Here is a 21,440-nt window from a genome sequence, read left to right as displayed (position 1 = left end):
CTGACCGTGTAGTGCAAGGACAACAACCTCTCCCTCAAAATGATCAAGACAAAGGAGATGATTGTGGACTACAGGAAAAGGAGGACCAAGCATTCCCATGCTCATCGACATGGTTGTAGTGGAGCAGTTTGAGAGCTTCAAGTTTATTGGCATCCACATCAACAAACTAACATGGTCCAAGCACACCAAGACAGTTGTGAAGAGGGCACGACAAAACCTATTCCCACTCAGGAGACTAAAAAGATTTGGCATCGGTCCTCAGCTCCTCAAAAGGTTTTACAGCTGCCCCCATCGATAGCATCCTGACGGGTTGCATCATTGCCTGGTATGGCAACTGCTCTGCCTCCAACTGCAAGGCACTACAGAGGGTAGTGCATACGGCCCAGTACATCACCGGGGCCAAGCTTCCTGCCGTCCAGGACCTCTATACCAGGCGGAGGAAGGCCCTAAAAATTGTCAACGACTCCAGCCACCCTAGTCATAGACTGTTCTCTCTGCTACTGCATGGCAAGCGGTACCGGAGCTCCAAATCTAGGTCCAAGAGGCTTCTAAACAGCTTCTAACACACTTATTATCTATGCATAGTCACTTTAGTAACTCTACCTACATGTACATATTACCTCGACTAACCGGTGCCCCCACACATTGACTTTGTACTGGTACACCCTGTATATAGCCCCACTATTGTTATCCTCTAGTGACTCCCCATCCCGCATAATCATCGACTGACACTAATTAGCATAACGCAACAGACATAAATATTCCTCAAATATTCCTATTCATGAAAATCACAAGTGAAATATATTGAGACACAGCTTAGCCTTGTTAATCACCCTGTCAGCTCAAATTTTCAAAATATGCTTTACAGCCAAAGCTAGCCTGTTGAGGATATGGCTGACTTATGCCCCCTTTGGAGGAATTGGGTACCCCTAGTAAACTGAAAAATAAATTTGTCAAATTGCTAATATATGCATATAATAATTATTATTGGATTGAAAACTCTAAAGCTTCTAAAACCGTTGGAATTATGTCTGTAAGTATAGCAGAACTCACAGGGCAGGCATTCTTCCAAACTAGTTTGTGGTCATGAAAGTTGGAGCAACTTTGACGTCGTCGCCCCCACCCTTCCCAACCAGTTATGAATCTGGGGAGACTTTCTATGTCTTCCACTAGATGTCCTCATTCAGTAGAGCTTTTAATCGTTCAAGTCGTGCGAGAATTGGCCCTATGGGAGTGAAATTAGTGTGTGCCATGAGAAAATATGTTGTGCGTTGGGGCGCGAATTGGTCCCGGTCATTCCTTTGTTCCAGCACTTCTGGGAAGAGCTAACGATGACCGGTTGAATTGAAATTTGTTTTGTGTGTTTAAAACATCATAAAGCTTGCTTCTGCACTTAGTTTGACCTGTTTAGTCGACATATAATATGTAATTTTGAAGTTGATGCGCAACTTTTCCGGACCAGAGGACATTTTGGGTGCATTTCAGCTGATGTTATTAGCAGTAGCTAATACAAAGGCACAAGACTTGAAACCAAACAATGTATTGGGTAAGTATGAAGCCTTCCAGAACATTCTGAATGAAGACCATCGAAGGTAAGGGAATATTTATGCTGAAATCTGTGTTTCTGTTGACTCCAACATTACGGAGAAACGTAGCTTATATCTGAGCGCCGTCTCAGAATATTGAATAGTGTGCGATTTCTGTAACGTTAAAAATAAATGTAACAAAGCGATTGCATAAAGAAGCAGTGCATCTTTCTAACTATATGTATAACATGTATATTTAGTCAAAGTTTATGATGTCTATTTACGTTATCTTGCCGCGCTACCTAGATTTCCTGCGGACATTTTTGAGTAATTTCTGAACATGAACTCAATGTAAATGGACATTTATGGATATAAATGGCATATTATTGCGAGAAAAAAAGTCCTACTGTCATCTGATGAAGATTTTCAAAAGGTTAGTGAATTATTTATTTTTTAATCCTGCGTTTGTTGATTGCATGTTTTGGCTATTCAAATGAGCTGTGTCTGGTGGTGGTTTGACATATGTATGTGCTATGTTTTCGCCGTAAAACATTTTAGAAATCTGACTTGCTGGCTAGATGAACAAGGTGTTTCTTTCATTTGAGCTATTGGACTTGTTAATGTGTGGAGGTCAAATATTTCTAAGAATATTTTTGCGTTCCATGCGCCACCGTTCCAGCTGAACGTGGGAGGGTTGGTTCCCAACTGGGAACCAGTATCTCTAAAAGGCTAGACAAGCATTTGTGTAAGTTTATCGATAGCCTAGCATAGCATTTTGTCCAGCTAGCAGCAGGTAACTTGGTCAAGGAAATCAGAAAAGCAATCAAATTAAATTGTTCACCTTTGATGAGCTTCGGATGTTTTCACTCACGAGAGTCCCAGTTAGATAGCCAATGTTCCTTTTTTCCAAAAATATAATATTTTTTTTCACGTTTGGCTGAGAAATTGCCCGGAAATTGCAGTCATGAAAACGGCGAAAAATATTCCAAATTAACTATATAATAGCGACAGAAACATGGCAATCCTCAAGGTGTTTTTCAAATATCTATTTGATAATATATCCACCGGGACAATTGGTTTTTCAGTAGGACCGATTGGAATAAAATGGCTACCTCTTTATTTTACACGAGAATCACTCAGAGCATCAGGTGACCACTGCACAATGTAGCCACTTACGGGTATTCTTCAACATAAAGGTGTGAAACTACGTCACAATGCTGTAGACACCTTGGGGAATACGGAGAAAAAGGATTCTGGTTGATGCCCATTCACTGCTCAATAGGGACGCAGCACTTTCAGAACATGAGGCACTTCCGGATTGGATTTCTCAGGCTTTCGCCTGCAACATCAGTTCTGTTATTCTCAGACAATATTTTTACAGTTGGAAACTTTAGAGTGGTTTCTATCCTAAGCTGTCAATTATATGCATATTCTAGCATCTTGTCCTGACAAAATCTCCGTTTACTACAGGAATGTTATTTTTCCAAAAATGAAAATACTGTCCCCTAGTCACAAAAGGTTAAGTAGTTTCACGGAATCTGTACTTTATTATTTATATTTGACAACTTACTTTACTTCATTCCTAAAGACAGTTTTGTACTTTTTACTCATTGCATTTTCCCTGACATGCAAAAGTACCTATTACCTTTTGCAATCTTAGCAGGACAGGAAAATTGTCTAATTCACACACTTATCAAGTTAACATCCCTGGTCATTGCTACTGCCTCTGAACTGGCAGACTCACTAAACAGTGTGTGTTGGAGCCTGACCCTGGCTATCCATAAATTATTAAAACAAGAAAATGGTACCTTCGGGTTTGCTTAATATAAGAAATTTGAAATTATTTATACTTTCACTTTTGATTCTTAAGTAAATACCACTGCTATATATTGCTGATAAATACCAAAGCATGAACAATGGAAAATGTACAGATATGTTCCTACCCTCTGCTCTCAGGATTATTGTCACAGTGTAAACCTTTTGGCGTCCCTCATTGCCCTCGCGGAGGTGCTCATAGGTGGTGGCAGTGTACTCCAAGACTTCGTAGTACCTTGGATGTCAACATCGAACCTAAGAGACTGTTTAGTTTGCTAGTGTGATCTTCAAATATGGCAAATTAGCAATAACTGTTGATAGACACATCCAAAAATCCCAAAAATGTTGTACTTACTTAGTCCCTCCATTGAGAGGGAAATAGGGAGTGACAGCAGCAGCGTTGTCACCAGCAATGTTGTAATGGACGGTGGTGCAGTACTTCACTTCAGAGAAGAGAGGGCTGCATTGCACTACATTGGTCCTGCCCTCATCCATGGGGGGTGATCAGAGTAGCTTGACCAGAGGTCACCATCAGCATTCTATTACTTTTTTTGAAGAAGTGCAGATGAACAAAATCACATGACAATTGATACATTTACTCAATAGAAAATCCATTTGTTTTATTTTTTGAGTTACATTTTCTGGGTGGAGCCCCGAGGAGCGGGAATTCTCAGCTTGATCTGGAACTGCTCCATGATCTTGGCATTGACTGTGCTCTCGTGGTACATGTTAGTGTGCATCTCCACAGCGGAGATGAAACTCAGGGATGTGGACTCCCATCTGGGTGACAAACTCCTCTCCCACAGAGGGAATGAAGGACACTTCCTGCTGTTAAAACAGCAGTGACAGGTATATTAGAAAACTTGGTTATATGTATAAATTCTTGTAAATATTTCATGTATTACTATTACGTATGTTATAAATGCTTGAGAATGTTTAAAAACTATAACTACTGTTACTGAAAATACAAAATTGAATGAGTATTTTCTGAAAGATAGTAGATAACAGAGAGTGGGATATTTACCATGTTACGCTGACTGCATAGGCTTCCCTTAGCTCCAGGGGGAAAGGTACCAGACAGAGAGAACTTAAGAGGGAAGCCAGAGGCAGTTGACAGGGAGAAATTGTTGTCCGTGTGTTACGGGTTTCTTCATGGGAAGGAGAGGAGGACCAAAACGCAGCGTGGTTGAAGTTCATGGTTCTTTAATAACTAGAAAATATACATGAACAAACTACAAAAACAAGAACCGTGAAACCCGAAACAGTCCCGTGTGGTACAAACACTGACACAGGAGACAACCACCCACAAAATACCCCAAAGAATATGGCTGCCTAAATATGGTTCCCAATCAGAGACAACGATAAACACCTGCCTCTGATTGAGAACCACTCCAGACAACCATAGACTTTCCTAGACAACTATACTGAACACAACCCCATAAATCTTATAAACCCCTAGACAAGACAAGACACATAAATCACCCATGTCACACCCTGGCCTAACCAAAATAGTAAAGAAAACACAGAATACTAGGCCAGGGCGTGACACCGTGAAGATGATATAATGGGCGAACAATTGATTGTTTGTGCTTGCCACCATCTTCTGCATGACCTGAACCCAGAATTTTTTTCAAAATAATGTTATGATAATAAATGTTGTACATTAAATTGTTCTCAGCAGGAAATAGCATAAAACCAGAGTTATTCACACTTGGAGGTACAGGTTGATGTATGCAGGTGAATTACCTCTGTGGGCATGGTCTTGAGGAGGATCTCAGCATACATGGCTGCATATTGGGCAATGCCCTTCAGCTCACTGCACTTGATGTATCAAAGGTCAGTTCCCATGATCCTCAGGTAGGCCATGGCTTCCGGGGACTCCTGAGCCTGAAGGTCATTCGCCATCTTGTTGAAGTTGTGGATAATCTATAGACAAAAGAACAATGCAATGTGGAGTATACATAATAAAAATCACACTAGAAAACCTGTTACTAGACATAAAAACATACTTCTGTTTTTTCATACCTCCAAAATGTCCATGTTATAGCCGAATGCCTTCGGGGTAGTCTCAAGCATGATCTCCTTGGCAGATGGCTGTTGAAATCAAAGATCATGTTTCCTTGCATGCTTGTCTTCATGCCAGTCATGACTGCATCCATCTTGTAGTTGCAAAACATAGTAGTGTAGTCACCATGAGTTGTTGCAATGGTGGGGTCAGCAAGGACATCCATGATCTTTTCGCCCAGTCCGAGTAAAAAAGCAAGAATATGGAGAAAATTAATTAATATTAAGTAGTTTGTTTATTAAATGTTTACATTTATTTATTTATTTAACCTTTATCTTGTTGGTGGATTCCCCTCGGGACGGTTGAGCAAACGTAGGCTAATGCGATTAGCATGAGGTTGGTTATAAGTAACAAGAACATTTCCCAGGACATAGAGGGGTCAGCGTGATGGAAATGTCCATCTCGTTTAGAACCTTTCCTATACTATTGACAGAGACTCCTCTTTGTGCACTTTGTACACACAGTGTGGAACATGAGCTCTACATCTGGGTCCTTATCCTCAGGGTCCACGTCATCAGAGATGTTATCAGGAATTGGGAATAGGTCAGGGAAGTCATTCAGTTTCCAAATCATAATTAAAACCCAATTAATTATCGAACCCAAATTTAGAATGACATTGCTCAGTGATTCACGTTGGTTCTATCACTAAAAGTTCAAACCCTCAACTTAGCACACATTGGCACAAGCAGATTTTACAAGAACATGCAGTATAGTTATCCACAGTGGTGGGCCGTCAGGGCCAGCAAGGCATTCTCTGCTGGCCTAAACATCATCAGAATATAAACATTTTTTAAATATATTTTCCCACAAATATGTATTAAATTATTCCCCAGAGTAAGAGTTATACTCTTCATTTCATAGCTTTCCTCTTCGTTGCACTGCTTCCAGCCCCAGGTTGAGATTTGGAGGGCTGGTCTTTGTTAGATCTTTTATCCAATCATATTCAGCCATCATGTGTTGCAAGGGGTCTAAAATCTTCCCTCAGGCCTTCAGAATCAACAGTGCGTGCACTTGTAGCTTAAAGTGAATGGAAATGAAAATTTAGTGTCAACCAATCAGCTTTAGAGTTGTCTATTGTACGCCTGCTGGCTGGCTCCAGTGTTACACAGGAGCCAACTAGCAGGCGTAGTGTGTGCACGTCTTTTGATTGGATTACCAAGATTGAGAGGCAAGTCCTATGGGCAGGTCTATGCAGAACTAGGAAACTGAATTTGATAAACAAATTAATTTGCGTACTACTAAGCTGTTTTTTCAACCCACAATGGCGGAAGGAGGAGAAGATATCGATTTGGTCGAGGATATAATTATAACGCCATTCTCAAGACGAACTTTTCAAGAAAAGTTAGACATTGTAAGGAGAGGTCACCCGACGCCGACGCTACAAAGCCTGTCACAGGCGGGAAAGGGGTTTGTTCGCCACTTTCAAAGTTCCAACTACGAGCGCTATCAATGGCTCACAGGCTCCGAGAAGCACTGCAAACTGTACTGCTGGGAATGCCTATTATTTGCAAGTGATCGATTTGGTGTTTGGAGCCACACTGGCTTTGCAAATTTGAGTTGTCTAACCAAGGCAGCAACGAGACACCAAAGTACGGCTGGGCACTTACAAGCAATGGTGCTTTTGAAAACTTTTGGGGACACCCGAGTGGATCTACAGCTCAACGAACAAGCGCACAGGGCAACGGAGCTGCACAATGAAAAGGTGAAGAAAAATAGGGAAATATTGAAAAGACTCATTGATTGTGTCATGTTTTTGGGTAAACAGGAACTGTATTATTTTTGGGGGGACTTAAAGCTCAAAGCTTGTGGACCAGAAATGGATAGAAGAAGAATATTAATATAACTCTGTTGCACTCGACTATGTTCTTGCCTATTAGTTGAACTGTACTGTATTGTACTCTTCCCCTGCAATTCTCTGAATAAAAATGTCAATTTCAAGGTGACGCAACGCCTGGTTATACTGCGTTTCTGTCTAAATGTATAGTTACTAGAGCCATGGCATCATAATGATGGCAATAAGAGGTGGATTAATTCGGGTGGGACTGTGTAGGACCTCACTGAAGGCCCAGGCCCCAGGCCCACGGCACGCCACTGGTTATCCATAATTCTAGCATTAACTCTCTCATCACGTGACAATGAAAGATCAGTATCTCAATCCATTCTTAGTCTAAATTACTATACATTTTGCAGTGTGTAGACCTCTACAATCAACTTCATACCCCAATACGGGCACAGTTGACCAAACCCCCCCCCCCCCCCCCCCCCCCCCCCGCCCCGGTATTCAATCTTCTGGTGTCTCTTCATTTTCTTCTTCAGATAGCTTTACAGTTCATCTTCCCAATAGCACACATGTTCCAAGTGGATGGCCCTTGATAATGTCTCTCACCTTTACAGTCCATTATGTCTTGTTCATTAGCCAACCAGTATACCAGCAACATGAGAGAAGTTTGTAACGGATCTCTCTCCATGCTCACTCCACGGGAACTCTTGTCGCACTCCTGAGAGAAAGGCATGAGATAACAGGCAGTTGATAGCTTTGACTGGATACTGTGTACAGGTGGCCAACTCGGACTCAGGTCTCACGGTAGAAGTGGTGAAGGACCATACTGAACGCCATTTTTGCCGTTGCTTCAGCCGGTTAGAGGGAGTTTAGGTTCACACTGTTCTCGATCAAATTGTCCATTTTATGCATCTAGATACCATCTGTGGTCACCTTCACCATAACCTCGAGAGAGGACAGATCAGAACAACAGTTTAGTTTAGCGCATTTCTGATTCAAGAAATCCAGACAAATTATTTACTGTATGACAAATGATTACTTCTACCAATATTCTTATTACAAATTTCTAAGACACATGTCAAAGAGAATAACAACACATAGTTGAAAGCATTATTATTTTTTAAATTGGCTTACACTCCCCAATCATATCGATGACCTCACCGCAGAGTTACAGGTTCAGGGAGACGGCTAATTCTTAGGGAGAAATCTCAACCATCCAGCAGGCCCAATCTGGTGAGATTTATATGAAAGCAAGGCAGAAACAGAACAAACACAACAAACAGCCATACGCTTCTGCATATATCCTTCGATACACTTATTCCTTTTACAGGCAGGCATGTGAACAAAACTCTCAGCATATTTAACCATGAAGCCTCAGGGGACTGGTAATCCCCCCTTTTGACACATGACTCACATTGTGATTAATGTGTAAAAAATAAAAACACTGCTGGTTAATTAAAAATAATAAAAATAACAAATCAAAATATAATTAATACCCCATAAATAAATAATTATATCCCATAAGGTAATAGTAAAATTTGACTAGTGTTTATTGGTGTTTACAAACTGTAGTTCACATCTCACCTAACATCTCTAGGCTCTCTAGTGAGGGTGATCAGGCCTCACCAGAAAGTCAGAACAGAGGTCAGAGGTCATTCAACCCCATTAAGTGAGTGTTTCTTTCCTCTTTCTCTCCCTCTAACTCACTCATTATTTAAAAAACATTTCAAACATTTCATACATGTTGTATACCAGGTTTACATAGTTTTTTCCCTAGGAATAATTCACGTGTTCAATTAAAACTCTGAAAATAAAAATGTGTAAACATTCAATTGGTGTGCCCCTTAAGGTACACCCTCTCTAACCTGTGAAAAACCCACCTAAACCAAATGAAAAGACCCCATACAATAAATCAAACATAGTATTAACACTACTAAAAAACCTTTCATAAAAGATGGGTTGTGTGTGTGTGTGTGCTGGTGTATGTGTGGTAAAACATAGGACAAAAACAAACAAATAGCCAGGCCTTACTTAATTGGGAGCTCCCTTTATGACCAGATGTGCGTACCTTTATGCCTAATAGAACTGCAGAATTTCACTAACTGCTCTCCCAAGGCAACAGCCTCCGGAAACTTTTCAAAGGGAGAGATTTGGACACCACATCCTATCCTAAAGAGAAAATAAACATTTAGTGAAATCTTAATCAGTCTAAACAATTCAACATTGTAATTCTTACTTTCCAACTAACTTCCCATTTCCTTTCTTTCCCAATTTCTTTGTTACTTTCACAAGTCTACGTATCTATCTGTTTACTTCAACTCAGAAGCCCTCTCAATCACCATCACCCAGTACAATTCTCTTCCACTCAAATACTTGTTTCCATCTACAATCTCTCCGTCGAAGGTTACTTAACCAGGTGAACAAAAAGTTTTAAATTATAGACAAAACAAAACATGACACTTCTGTTAACAGGGAGGCCACTGTCCTCCCCTTTTAAAAATGTATATCTGGGGGGATCACGTGACCTTTGAACGAGATGGCCGCATGAACTAAGAGCTCCGCACAAGTAGTTTCCAATTCCTAATCTTACCTCCACTCCAAGTTCACACTCATTTAGCTTTATTAAATAAAAGTCATGGCGGCTACAAAAGGCGACACTACAGGTGACATTTTTACCCGGACTCGAGTATTAGTGACGGAAAAAGCCTCCAAGAAGAAGCTAGCTTCAGAAAAAACTAGCGCCATTAGCCAGGAGCAAGAGAACCCGCTCCCCCACGAGGCACAACGAATGCCAACCTCGCACTCTGTCGAAGACATCCTTACTGAGTTGAGATCCCAATGTACAGAACTAAACACTAAATTAGATGCCATTAATTCTCAGCTCAGTGCGATAGGGGGCAAGGTGACAATCCTGGAAAACGCTTTGCCTGACATCAACAACAAGATAACCATAAACGCGGGGCGCCTGGACGAGGCAGAGGGGCGAGCTCTAAATTCAGCCACATGTACAATCGGACCCATAGCACTTTCAGATCACGCCTTTGTCCACCTCTGCTTTGACCGCTGCAAAAACATCCCGAGGTCAAAGAGCTGGAAATTCAACACCTCCATGCTATCAAATGACGAGTTCCATACATTGGTAACTACATGGATAGACAACTACACACAAGACAATAAAGACTCTCCTGTTTCTCCGGCCACAATGTGGGACGCTGCTAAAGCCACACTAAGAGGTAATCTAATTGCATATGCTTCCTCTAAGAAAAAAGCAATGGAAGCACACAGGCTAGATCTTGAGAGGGAGCTGGAATGCTGTGAAAAAATACATAAACAATCCCTAGACAGCACCTCCTGGAGTCATCTTAAAGCAGCCAAAGCCAAACTGAATTTGGACTACACTCGGGAGATAAAAAAAAAGTTTTCTTTACTAAACAGAAATACCATGAGTATAGCAATAGGCCCAGTAGATTGCTTGCTTACCAATTAAAAAAGGAGCAGTCAGAGCGTACAATCATGGCTATCCGAACAGCAGAGGATGAGGTCACATATGACCCAAAAAAGATCAATTTAACTTTTCATGATTTTTACTGCAAACTATATACCTCTGAGAGAACACACAGAGGCAGAACTCCACTCTTTCCTAGAGGGAATCTCGCTACCTAAACTATCAGAGACCGACCAGGAAGATCTCAACTCCCCCTTCCCTCCTGAGGAGATCCTGGAGGCAATTATCTCCATGCCACCTAATAAGTCCCCAGGCCCAGATGGATTCCCCAGAGAGTTCTACAAAGCTTTTTGGCCCCAGCTCAGCCCTATCTTCATGCCAATGCTGGAGGATTTTTGCAAAAACGGAGTTCTCCCAGACTCAATGCACACAGCTCGCATTACAGTGTTGCTAAAAAAAGGACACGGACCCCCTATCCTGCTCGTCCTTCCGGCCCATAAGCTTGTTGGATTTCGACTATAAAATAATTACCAAATTGCTCGCCAAAAGACTAAACACTCTTCTTCCCAAAATAATAAAAGCGGACCAAACTGGATTTATTAGAGACAGATACTCTTCTGATAACATTCACCGTCTTTTTGATATTATTGATCAAGTAAACGCTTCACTGGATGCTGAGAAGGCGTTTGACAGGATGGAGTGGAGCTTTCTGTTTTCAGTCTTAGAAAAGTTCAATATGGGCCCAAATTTTATTAAATGGATCAAATCACTATACTCTCATCCAAATGCCATGGTGACTACTAATGGACTGAGGGGCACAAGACAAGGGTGCTCGCTGTCCCCGCTGCTCTACTTGTTGGGGGCGGAGCCTCTGGCAGAGCTGATAAGGAGCAATCCAAGTATTATGGGTGTTTCTGCAGGTGGCCTGCAGCACAAGATTTCGCTTTACGCGGATGATGTCTTGCTCTACATATCCAACCCTGAGAAATCCCTCCCTCTCATTTTAGACACAATTGCTCAGTATGCAAGTTTTCAGGTTATAAGATCAATTTTAACAAATCCACTGTCTGCCCTCTCAATATTACACTCACCAGCTCTATGAAGACACTTTGTCCTTTCCAATGGAAAACACACGGGTTTCAATACCTCGGGATCTTCATAACACCAGATCTGAATAGCCTTTTTAAGGAAAATTATCTTCCACTCCTGGATCGAATCAAGAACGATCTCCAAACCTGGATCTCCCTCCCAATTAGCTTAGTAGGCAGAATTAATGTAATCCGAATGAATGTCCTCCCTAGACTAAACTACTTATTTCAGATTCTCCCATGCTATCTCCCAGTTTCCTTCTTAAAAACAACTAACCAAAGCATCACCAAATTTATATGGGGCAATAAAAAACCTAGGATCAAGTTTTCCACTTTATCAAAACCTGAATCTAAAGGTGGTCTTGCCCTTCCTTCCCTTCAACTGTACTACTGGTCTGCCCAAATCCGCAACATGCTAACATGGATCACAAACAGACAAGAGTCAACGTGGATTCAGATAGAAGCCCAATCCTGTGGTTCATTGCCCTTAAGCTCAATTGTATTCATTAATAACTTTAGTGAAGTGGGCAACATAGCCAAAACCTTTGCGATTTACAGCACCCTACTAGCGTGGAGGGACTCTAAGAAATACCTGGGCATTTCCTCCCAAATATGTTCTCACTCGCCTATAGTAGGCAACCCAGACTTGCCAAAAGCCCTGAGGCATGCCAACTTTAATCTTTGGCATACTCTAGGAATCAGGACATTTTCAGACCTATTTCATCAGAAAACCACTACACTGAAATCCTTTCAAGAGCTCTGCAGTGAATTCGATGTGCCAAGATACCATTTTTTAAAATATCTTCAAATTAGACATGTCATTTCCTCATTTACCTCCAAGAGGAGGTTTAGAACTCAGTTGAATGAAGTTGAAACCCTTCTTGTCACAGCACAATCCATTAAAGGCTAAATATCTTACATCTATAGACTCCTTTCTGAGAAAGGAAGCTCCTCCTTTACTCCTTTGAAAATAATCTGGGAAAAGGACCTTGGTCTGACTATCAGTGATGAGTTATGGGCGGAGGTTTGCGACAGGGTATACTGCTCCTCTACCAGTGGAAAAATGAAAGAATCTAATTACAAATTTTTGTACAAATTTTATTATACTCCTTTGAGACTCCATAGAATGAAAACAGATATGTCTCCTAACTGTAAAAGATGTACCTCTGAAAGTGGAACCTATATGCATGTATTTTGGAGCTGTAGGGAGATTGCCAGATTCTGGCAATCTGTACATACTGCTGCACAGAAAATACTAGATGTACAGTTTGAAATGACCCCGTGTATCTATCTTCTTAATGCCCAGCAGGACTTTGTTCTTGATCCTGACAGAGAAAATTTGCTTATGACTATTACATACTTTGCTAAGAAATGTATTCTTCTATTGTGGGCCTCTAATACCCCTCCTACATTTAAAATGTGGATTGACCAGATTGTTGACTTTCTTCCTCTTGAAAAGCTCACTTATGACCTCCACAAGAGACAGCCCAAGTTTGATAAACTCTGGTCTCCACTATTCAACTATATTTCAAACTGGACAGAGTGAACGGGGTGACTAGGGAAATGCGCAGATACATGTTGTGTAAGGTACTGTAAAACCTAAAAACGAATTATTGGCCCGTCGTCTCAGCGAATGCTTGAAATAGCTGATAAGAACCTTGATAGTGCTGCTGCAAGTGTTATATGTTTTTTTTTGTGTGTGTTTTTATTTTAATTTAGTTTTTGAGTACGTGTGCGTATGTGTGTGTGTGTGTATGTATATGTGCGTATGTATGTATGTATGTATGTATATATATATATATGTACCAAGGAAAATATATAGATTAAGAAAAATAAATGCTTTTATTTGACTTTATCATTCATTTTAATTGTATTTTTATTTTTTCAAAGTATCATTATTTTTTTATTTTTTATTTTTTTAAAGCCTGTCACATCTGTGAATGTGGAATGTGTTTTGTTGGTTGATTGAAAAACAAGAAAACTTAATAAAATGTTAAATTGAAAAAAAAATGTATGTCTATTATTTTAAGATGAACATGTAATGCGCCAAATTTATAAAATACATTTGCCAATTTCAGAAGGGAAAATCTCAACTTTGGAGGGAGTTTACTTAAGGTAGCTCTCGAGACTAGGTTTCTTTCTGATTATAACTTTCACTATGACTGGCTTTGCACTGTCCATCAGTCCCCATTAGATGGCGATCTTTGACCATAATAAGGCTGGTGCCTGAGACGGTGTAGACATGAAATCAGGAACATGTTCAACATTTCAATGATTCCATTTAACAGGGCATATGTTTTTTCAAAATGAGTTATCAGGACGGGGGAAATACCATAAGCATTTATAGTTTTATAGGTTAGGGGTATGTGCAAGTTTGCATATTATTATTATTATTATTATTATTATTATTATTATTACTTAATATCTCCAGTAATCGATTATACACACATACAATTTCTTTTTTTTTCTTCATGCCTGCACAGAATCCATATATAACGTTCCAATCTTAGCTACTTACGTCAACACCACTCCATGTGCATTCCAATGACTCTCCACTGCTGCAAAGTTTGAGCTGTGCAACCATAATTCCCCCAGGAACCCAAAGACTTTGGTGTCCCGGACGTTGCAGTACCTTGTGATATTACTAAAATGGGCAGTGATGGATGGAAACCCCTAGATAACCATTATGCAGTGGGGCAAAAAAGTATTTAGTCAGCCACCAATTGTGCAAGTTCTCCCACTTAAAAAGATGAGAGAGACCTGTAATTTTCATCATAGGTACAATTAAACTATGACAGACAAAATGAGAGAAAAAATCCAGAAAATCACATTGTAGGATTTTTAATGAATTTGTTTGCAAATGATGGCGGAAAATAAGTATTTGGTCAATAACAAAAGTTTCTCAATACTTTGTTATATACCCTTTGTTGGCAATGACAGAGGTCAAATGTTTTCTGTAAGTCTTCACAAGGTTTTCACACACTGTTGCTGGTATTTTGGCCCATTCCTCCATGCAGATCTCCTCTAGAGCAGTGATGTTTTGGGGCTGTTGCTGGGCAACACGGACTTTCAACCGTCCAAAGATTTTCTATGGGGTTGAGATCTGGAGACTGGCTAGGCCATTCCAGGACCTTGAAATGCTTCTTACGAAGCCACTCCTTCGTTGCCCGGGCGGTGTGTTTAGGATCATTGTCATGCTGAAAGACCCAGCCGCGTTTCATCTTCAATGCCCTTGCTGATGGAAGGAGGTTTTCTTTCACTCAAAATCTCACGATACATGGCCCCATTCAGTCTTTCCTTTACACAGATCAGTCGTCCTGGTCCCTTTGCAGAAAAAGCATGATGTTTACACCCCCATGCTTTTCAGTAGGTATGGTGTTCTTTGGATGCAACTCAGCATTCTTTGTCCTCCAAACACGACGAGTTGAGTTTTTACCAAAAAAGTTATATTTTGGTTTCATCTGACCATATTCTCCCAATCTTCTTCTGGATCATCCAAATTCTCTCTAGCAAACTTCAGACAGGCCTGGACATGTACTGGCTTAAGCAGGGGGACACGTTTGGCACTGCAGGATTTGAGTCCCTGGCGGCGTAGTATGTTACTGATGGTAGGCTTTGTTACTTTGGTCCCAGCTCTCTGCAGGTCATTCACTAGGTCCCCCCGTGTGGTTCTGGGATTTTTGCCCACCGTTCTTGTGATCATTTTGACCCCACGGGGTGAGATCTTGCGTGGGGCCCCAGATCGAGGGAGATTATCAGTGGTCTTGTGTGTCTTCCATTTCCTAATAATTGCTCCCACAGTTGATTTCTTCAAACCAAGCTGCTTACCTATTGCAGATTCAGTCTTCCCAGCCTGGTGCAGGTCTACAATTTTGTTTCTGGTGTCCTTTGACAGCTCTTTGGTCTTGGCCATAGTGGAGTTTAGAGTGTGACTGTGAGGTTGTGGACAGGTGTCTTTTATACTGATAACAATTTCAAACAGGTGCCATTAATACAGGTAACGAGTGGAGGACAGAGGAGCCTCTTAAAGAAGAAGTTACAGGTCTGTGAGAGCCAGAAATCGTGCTTGTTTGTAGGTGACCAAATACTTATTTTCCACCATAATTTGCAAATAAATTCATTAAAAATCCTTCAATGTGATTTTCTGGATTTTTTTTTTCTCATTTTGTCTGTCATAGTTGAAGTGTACCTATGATGGAAAATTACAGGCCTCTCTCATCTTTTTAATTGGGAGAACTTGCACAATTGGTGGCTGACTAAATACTTTTTTGCCCCACTGTATATAGAAACGTATTATTCAAATTTCAATCAGTTTATTATGCAAATGTAAATCTCTTCTTATCCAAAATTCAAATTCTCTCACATATCACATTCACATAGTACTGTTCCCAAAACACACTAATCAATGTGTTGTTTTATTCAATGTATTACCTGTATTTTTATCTCAGGGTTAGTTCCTGGGATACAGTAACTCATACATTTACATTACCTATATTTGATCTAATCACTGATAATATCCTACACCCTAGAGTTTTAATCAGTTTCAGCATCACTAGTCATAAACCCTTCCGAAACAATTCACACCAAAGGCTTTTGGCTTAACCTCACAAGTCATACATGTTCACAGAGTAGTCTCACTAGTCAAAGACGTCCCTTTTACAGAACTTCAGAACTCTGGGGGAGCTTTGTCTTGTAAGTTACAAGGACGACACTGAGGACTATTTCAGGATCTTTTGTGGACGTTCTCAGGACATGAAATGTACTAGTCCTTAGGATGTCGCGTGATGGTCTCAAGGGAACGTTCTTTGAGAGACCTAGTCTAGTTCTCAGTAACTTACCAGGATTTCACTGAGGACCATGTCAGGATATATTGAGGAAAATCTCAGGACTTTTATTTTACTAGTCCTTAGGACATGGGACCATCATTCAAAGGGAAAGTTCTCTGGGGATGTTTATTTATTTCCCTGTAAGTCAACAGGATGTCACTGACAACCATGTCAGGACCTTTTTGAGGACGTTCTCTGGACTTAAATTGTACAAGTCCTTATGACGTTGCCTGATGGTCCCAAGGGAATGTTCTCTGAGAAACCTTTGTCTAGTTAACTTCTTATGGCTGCAGGGGCAGTATTGAGTAGCTTGGATGAAAAGGTGCCCATTGTAAATGGCCAGCTCCTCAGTCTCAGTTGCTAATATATGCATATTATTATTAGTATTGGATAGAAAACACTAAAGTTTCCAAAACTAGTCCTTAGGACATCACGTGACGGTCCCATGGAAATGTTCTCTGGGGACCTAACCCTGTAAGTTACCAGGATGTCATTGAGGACCATGATAGGACCTTTTAAGGACGTTCTCAGGACTTTCATTTTACTAGTCCTTAGGACTTTGCAGGATGGTCCCAAGGGAATGTTCTCTGAGAAACCTTTGTCTAGTTAACTTCTTATGGCTGCAGGGGCAGTATTGAGTAGCTTGGATGAAAAGGTACCCATTGTAAATGGCCAGCTCCTCAGTCTCAGTTGCTAATATATGCATATTATTATTAGTATTGGATAGAAAACACTAAAGTTTCCAAAACTGTCAAAAATATTGTCTGTGAGTATAACAGAACTAAGAGGAAGTGGCTTCTATTTTGAAAAATCCATGTTCCATAGCCTCCCTTTGCTGGATTTAAAGGGATATGAACCAGATTCCTTTTCCTATTGCGTCCTCAAGGTGTCAACAGTCTTCAGACATAGTTTCAGGCTTTTATTTTTGAAAAATGAGCCAGAACGATAACATCGCATCAAGTGGTCACAAGAGTTTTGCTCGCGCAACAGAATTTGGACAGCCATTGTTTTCCCCTCTCCTACTGTGAAAGACATTTGCGGTTGATTTATTATCGATTATATATTTTAAAAACAACCTGAGGATTGATTATAAAAAACGTTTGACATGTTTCTGTGGACATTATGGAAACTATTTGGAATTTGTCTGTGTTGTCGTGACCGCTCTTTCCTGTGGATTTCTGAACATAATGCGCCAAACAAACAGAGGTATTTTGGATATTAAAATAATCTTTATGGAACAAAAGGAACATTTGTTGTGTAACTGGGAGTCTCGTGTGTGAAAATATCCGAAGATCATCAAAGGTAAACGATTAATTTGATTGCTTTTCTGAAATTCGTGACCAAGCTACTTAATGCTAAGTGTACATAATGTTTTGTCGTGCGATCGATAAACTTACACAAACGCTTGGATTGCTTTCGCTGTAAAGCATAATTTCAAAATCTGACATGACAGGTGGATTAACAAAAGGTTAAACTGTGTTTTCCTATATATGAATATAAATATTTTTAGTAATATTCATTGAATGTAGCGCTATGCTATTCAGCGGTTGTTGATGACAATTATCCCGTTAACTTGTTATGGCTGCAATCCCGTTAACTGTAGGTTCCCAAGACATCACTTAGGACCATGTCAGGACCTTATTAGGATGTCCTCGGGATTTTCATTTTACTAGTCTTTAGGATGTTGCGGGATGGTCCAACGTTCTCTGGGGGACCTTTATTTTGTACCCTGAATGTCACCAGAATGTCACTGAGGACCATGTCAGAACCTTTTCAGGACTTTCTCAGGACTTCAAATGCACTAGTCCTTAAAACATTGTGTGACAGTCCCAAGGGAACGTTCTCTGGGGGATTTTTGTCTAGTTCCCTGTAAGTTACAAGGACGTTACTGAGGATTATGTCAGGATCTTTTTGCGGGCAATCTCAGGGCATAAAATGTACTAGTCCTTAGGACATCACGTGACGGTCCCATGGAAATGTTCTCTGGGGACCTTGTTATAGTTCCCTGTAAGTTACCAGGATGTCATTGAGGACCATGATAGGACCTTTTAAGGACGTTCTCAGGACTTTCATTTTACTAGTCCTTAGGACTTTGCAGGATGGTCCCAAGGGAACGTTCTATGGGGGACCTTTGTCAAGTTTCCTGTAAGTTACGAGGATGTCACTGAGGACCATGCACACACCTTTTGAGGACGTTCTCAGGACTTTTATACTACTAGTCCTTAGGACATTGAGTCATGGTCCCAAGGGAATGCTCTTTGAGGGACCTTTATTTAGTTCCCTGTAAGTCACCAGGATGTCACTGAGGATCATGTCTGTACCTTTTGAGGACATTGTCAGGACTTCCATTTTACTAGTCCTTAGGACATTGAATGACGGTCCCATGGAAATGTTCTCTGGGGGACCTTTGTCTAGTTCTCTGTAAGTTACCAGGATGTCACTGAGGACCATATCAGGCCCTTTTCAGGACTTTCTTAGGACTTAAAATGTATTAGTCCTTAAGACACCACGGGATGGTCCCAGGGTAACGTTCTCTGGGCAACCTTTGTCTAGTTCCCTGAAAGTTACAAGGACGTCACTGAGGACTATGTCAGGATCTTTTGAGGACGTTCTCAGAACATAAAATTTACTAGTCCATAGGACGTCGCGTGAAGGTCCCAGGGAAATATTCTCTGAAAGACCATTGTCTAGTTCCCAGTAAGTTAACCTTTCTAGCGCAGGGATACCGCTAGCGGAAAACCTCAACAACATTCCGCTGAAAAGGCAGTGCGCGAAATTCAAAAACATTTTTTTGAAATATGTAACTTTCACACGTTAAGTCCAATACAGCAAATGAAAGATAAACATCTTGTTAATCTACCCATCGTGTCCGATTTCAAAAATGCTTTATAGCTAAAGCACAACATATGATTATGTTAGATCACCGCCAAGTCGAAAAAAACACACAGCCATTTTTCCAGCCAAAGATAGGAGTCACAAAAAGCAGAAATATATATCAAATTAATCACTAACCTTTGATCATAGGACATCATGTTACACAATACATGTATGTTTTGTTCGATAATGTGCATATTTATATCAAAAATCTCAGTTTACATTGGCACCTTACGTGCAATAATGTTTTGATTCCAAAACATTCGGTGATTTTGCAGAAATACTAATAATAAACATTGATAAAAGATACAAGTGTTATTCACAGAATTAAAGATAGACTTCTCCTTAATGCAACCGCTGTGTCAGATTTTTTAAAAACTTTACAGAAAAAGCATAATCTGAGAATGGCGCTCAGAACCCAAAACAGCCGAGGAATAGCCGCCATTTTGGAATCGACAAAGTTAGAAACAACACTATAAATAGTCACTTACCTTTGATCTTCATCAGAAGGCACTCCCAGGAATCGCAGTTCCACAATCAATCAATCAATCAATCAAATTTATTTTATATAGCCCTTCGTACATCAGCTGATATCTCAAAGTGCTGTACAGAAACCCAGCCTAAAACCCCAAACAGCAAGCAATGCAGGTGAAGAAGCACGGTGGCTAGGAAAAACTCCCTAGAAAGGCCAAAACCTAGGAAGAAACCTAGAGAGGAACCAGGCTATGTGGGGTGGCCAGTCCTCTTCTGGCTGTGCCGGGTGGAGATTATAACAAAACATGGTCAAGATGTTCAAATGTTAATAAATGACCAGCATGGTCGAATAATAATAAGGCAGAATAGTTGAAACTGGAGCAGCAGCACAGTCAGGTGGACTGGGGACAGCAAGGAGTCATCATGTCAGGTATTCCTGGGGCATGGTCCTAGGGCTCAGGTCCTCCGAGAGAGAGAAAGAAAGAGAGAATTAGAGAGAGCATATGTGGGATAAATGACTGATTTGTTCCATAAAGTTCCATCATTTATGTCCAAATAGCCACTTGTTGTTAGAGTGTTCAGCCCAGTAATCCATCTTCATGAGGTGCGAGCATTTCATCCAGACAAAAACTCAAAACGTTCCGTTACAGTCCTTTAGAAACATGTCAAATGATGTATGGAATCAATCGTTAGGATGTTAACATAAAACATCAATAATGTTCCAATCTGAGAATTCCTTTGTCTTCAGAAAGGCTCTGGAACGAGAGGTAACTCTGTCGGGAGCGTGCGTCATGAGACCAAGTCCCTCTGCCAGACCACTGAGGTCTCATGAGCCCCTCCTTTATAGTAGAATCCTCAAACCAGTTTCTAAAGACGGTTGACATCTAGTGGAAGCCCTAGGAAATGCAACCTCATCCATATCTCAATATGTACTCGGTAGGCCGAGCTTTGAAAAACTACAAACCTCTAAAACCTTTTCTCAGGTTTTCGCCTGCCATATGAGTTCTGTTATACTCACAGACATCATTCAAACAGATTTAGACACTTCACAGTGTTTTCTATCCAATACTAATAATAATATGCATATATTAGCATCTGGGACAGAGTAGGAGGCAGTTCACTCTGGATACGCTATTCATCCAAAAGTGAAAATGCTGCCCCCTATCCCAAAAAGGTTACAGGATGTCAATGAGGACCATGTCAGGACCTTTTTGAGGACTTTCTCAGGACTTTTATTTTACTAGGACGTTGAGTGAAGTTCCCAAGGGAATGTTCTCTGGGAGACCTTTATTTAGATCCTTGTAGGTCACCAGGATGTCACTGAGGACCATTTCAGGACGTTTTGAGGACGTTCTCAGTACATAACATTTACTAGTTCTTAAGACGTTGCTTGATGGTCCCAAGGGAACGTTCTCTGAGAGACCTTTGTCTAGTTACCTGTTAGTTCCCAAGACGTCACTGAGGACCATGTCAGGCCCTTATTAGGACGTTCTCAAGACTTTAATTTTACTAGTCTTTAGGACATCGCTTTACGGTCCCAAGGCAAC

General features: G+C 40.6%; 1 protein-coding gene across 3 annotated transcripts in view; it reads left to right on the top strand.

Annotated features, from left to right (window-relative positions):
• LOC110522014 (hippocalcin-like protein 1) overlaps window positions 1–21,440 on the top strand; it is a 66,265-nt gene that overhangs the window by 12,732 nt on the left and 32,093 nt on the right. Inside the window, exon 1 of one of the 3 annotated variants that reach the window (XM_090232314.1) lies at window positions 1,462–1,592. The exons of the other annotated variants lie outside the window; for them this stretch is intronic. The gene's annotated coding sequence lies outside the window, so the exon portion shown is untranslated. Of the gene's footprint in view, window positions 1–1,461; window positions 1,593–21,440 lie in introns of those variants that run through there. 3 annotated transcript variants of the gene reach the window in all.

The sequence above is a fragment of the Oncorhynchus mykiss genome, chromosome 4 (genome assembly GCF_057628025.1).
Source record: "Oncorhynchus mykiss isolate SJ-2025 chromosome 4, ASM5762802v1, whole genome shotgun sequence".
NCBI lineage: Eukaryota > Metazoa > Chordata > Actinopteri > Salmoniformes > Salmonidae > Oncorhynchus > Oncorhynchus mykiss.
The sequence above is the reverse complement of the archived record's forward strand: the minus strand, read 5'-3'. Positions and strand labels throughout refer to the sequence as shown.